This window comes from Sinocyclocheilus rhinocerous, unplaced genomic scaffold, assembly GCF_001515625.1.
Source record: "Sinocyclocheilus rhinocerous isolate Xijiao unplaced genomic scaffold, SAMN03320098_v1.1 scaffold2146, whole genome shotgun sequence".
In the NCBI taxonomy this organism is placed as follows: Eukaryota; Metazoa; Chordata; class Actinopteri; order Cypriniformes; family Cyprinidae; genus Sinocyclocheilus; species Sinocyclocheilus rhinocerous.
This window is the reverse complement of record NW_015623444.1, coordinates 280,836-284,093: the sequence shown is the minus strand read 5'-3', so window position 1 is coordinate 284,093 and position 3,258 is coordinate 280,836. Positions and strand designations below refer to the sequence as shown.

The 3,258-nt window shown below is 37.1% G+C and overlaps 1 protein-coding gene across 1 annotated transcript in view; it reads left to right on the top strand.

The window, feature by feature from the left end:
• Positions 1-1,514: 1,514 nt before the first annotated feature.
• The window catches only part of LOC107740605 (protein transport protein Sec24D-like), a 58,732-nt gene continuing 56,988 nt past the window's right edge, over positions 1,515-3,258 (top strand). Inside the window, exon 1 of the mRNA XM_016553113.1 lies at positions 1,515-1,603. The gene's annotated coding sequence lies outside the window, so the exon portion shown is untranslated. The remainder of the gene's footprint in view (positions 1,604-3,258) is intronic.

Sequence of the window (3,258 nt, the reverse complement as noted above, 5' to 3'; positions counted from 1 at the left end):
GTAGTAAGTATTTATAAAGTTTTAGCTTTTAGTTTTGGATCTGTTTTTAGTTGTTTTAATACCACAATTGATTGCTTCTGTTGTCCTCATTTGTAAGTCGCTTTGGATAAATACGTCTGCTAAATGACTAAATAAAAATAAAATAAATATACTATAATGCATTTTAAATACAAATGTTTTTGGAACAAATGTTTTCTAACTATTTCATATTTACACGATACAGTATTTACACTATAAGTCAGTTAACAGCTTGTTTCCATTGTGACTATGGACAGCATATCCCACTACACTTTTAGTGAAGTCAGTTATTGAAGTCTCACAGAACTAGAGCCAAAGGAGTGTCACTGTTAAGCAAGATGCTCATTAGCAAAATCAGATTAAATCAATCAGAGGGGCAAGGCCAGAATATTTAACATGCCTAACGCCACTGTTCATATATCTAGGAGGTAATAAAGATCAGCACTAATATAGCCTACTTATTATACTGCAGTATAATAAACTTGACAGATCAAGCTGGAGTAAAGCGACTGAAGACGAGTCAGAATCAAAGACCAACAGAGAAAGAGTACTGCTTTAGAAGCACTTCAGAAAATGTAGATTCAAAGCACCATGAAGCCAAAAGAGTTACAGACTTTGCATATTCCATATCTTATAATACAAGATATCCTTGTAAATAATAAGTGTGCTAAATTGTAGGCCTATTTAATGTGCACTTGTAGTGCATTTCAAATCTTAAACGTATAAAACTATCGTATGTACTTGCAAATAATATAGCAAGGAAATAAAAGTCCACTTATGTGTATTACTTTCGAGTACTTTTTAAATAAAATGTACATAAATTACACTTAAACTCATTGTTTTAACAATCATTTGTCATGCTTTAAACAAATACACTTTAACTGATGTGTTGCTTTACATACTAAAGCACATGTAAAGTGCCTGATTATAATTTTAATTACATATAAAGTAAAAAAAAATGAAAAAGTGCTAAATTGCAACAAAAGGCAATTTTTTAACTACATGACATACATGTTTCAATAGAAATGATATTAAAGTATATTTTAGTTTACCACCAATACATTCAGCAGTACAATTTAACAATCATTTCAAACAGAAGTAATTGTGAAAAAAGATTTTTCGGTCAAAAAAGTACTCTAAAGTACTTTGCAATGTCTTCAGAATCCCTCACAAAATACAAAGTGTTATATAACTGTAACATAGCCTAATGTTTTTCCATTGTGACTTGGATGCTGTCACATTGTGCACAAGACCAAAGAACAGAGAAATATGCACATGATGAGCAATCTTGAATAATATTATCACGTTTTGTTCATTTGCATGCATTTTCTATTCAAGAAGCACCCACAGATCAGAACGAGCTATGTGCTGCTTCTCTGTGAAGGCCAGCCCAGAATGGAGTTTGCAGGCTACGCACATCTGTCTCCTTGCTGACGTAGTGGTTCCCATCGGCATGCGCATGCGCAGAGGCGGCTGCTCTGTGACGCTCCGTGACACCGGCGCTGTATTGGAGTTTGACGTGGCACTCTCGGCACGCGATTCAACATCAGCAGCGGAAAGGACGCAGCTCATCATTCTCCTTCAGGTGAGTCTCTATTCTGTTGTTATGTACTAGTAAACTAACAAACTAAAGATGGTTTTTGAAAGACAACCTTATTTTGACTGTAGTCTCTAAGCGTCTTTATTCATATAACGTTACTATATATATATATTTGTAAGTTTGGCTTGTACAGTATGCCAGTTTTCGTCTTCAGCAGAAAATATTTCGTAACTTTGTATCGCTGACAGCTGGTCCACGCGCATTATTATCAGCATATCGATCCTGTCCATTACATGTGCTGAAGTCTATCAATATGGACTTTATTCAGTAAAGTGAAACATTGCAGGTCTGTCATAACGGTCTTTGACGTGGCAGTTCAGGGCAGTGGCGACTGATACTGTACATTCACGCATAGCATCTCTGCTCTGAATATCGTGTGTGTTAACTGTTATAAATTAAATATTATCTTACCCTGACAATTGCTAAAGGCCTCTTGCAGAGACATTATGTCTCAGACAGGCCAATCATTTTAGAGAAAGAGCAGCCCAGTGTTCAATTTAGAGGATTTGTATTTAATAAACCGGAGGACATTGCTTTGTATTTTTTGCTTTGAGCTGTTTTCAAGCTCTGCTGTGTGAAAACATGCAGTAGGGATAGTTAGTTTATTTGTATAAGAAGTTTATTGAAACTAGGCATACTTTAGGCCTATAATTAAAGGGTTAGTTCACCCAAAAATGAAAATTAGCCCATAGTGCTGGGCGGTATACCGGTTCATACCGAATACCGGTGTTTATTTTTGTTATGATATGAATTTTTTAAATACCGCAATACCGGTGTGTATGTCGCTTAAACAACGTTCGGAACGCGACACTAGGCGCGTTTCCATTACAGATTTGCGCAAAACTTTGGCGATATTTTATAAATGTCGATAAAAAAGTATTGCGAAATGCCGGCGTTTCCATTAACCAATGTTATGCGACTAAAACGTAACCTTTTGCCTCTCGCGATAAGTCATGGCAACGGATTTTAGTGGGATTTTGGCTATATTTATTCAAAGGAGGAGTATGTGTGTATTTTTACAGAAGCAGCACAGAGAGCCGCTTCAGAAACGTGCGTGGCGCGGCTGGAATAAACCATAGTCCACAATATCCACATTGACTGCCACAAATATCCACCGCCCGCTGCCATCAGCTCCCGCGTCTCACACACACACACACACGAGCGCAACTTTAGCACTAGATTTAGCAACTTTCAGACCCTTTTAGCGGCTTTTTTCCATAGAATATTCATACTGACAAACCTAGCGACTTTTTTGGATAAACCTTAGCTATGGTTCAGTTGGAAGATTTCGCCAGTGCTGTCCCGCGAACGCGAGCTCTGACTTTACCGGAGAAGTGTCGCCTCTCTCTGCGTCTGTTCTGTGCAGTGAGCACTGTTGCAAACTCTCGCAAGACAAATAAGCAACCGCTGCTTCAAAAACAAGCCCAAAACAAGCCCAATTTTGTTTTGATGATTTATTATCATCAATATTATTTATTATCGATAATTTATTACCAATAAATGAGCCTGCAACATATTAAACTGAAACCACTCTTTTATCTGAAAAGCAAAAACAGAAGCTATTTTACAAAAATCAGCCAACTGCAACAAAAATGGGAACAAAACTCATCTCCAATCCCCTGTGTGCAGAATAGGATTGG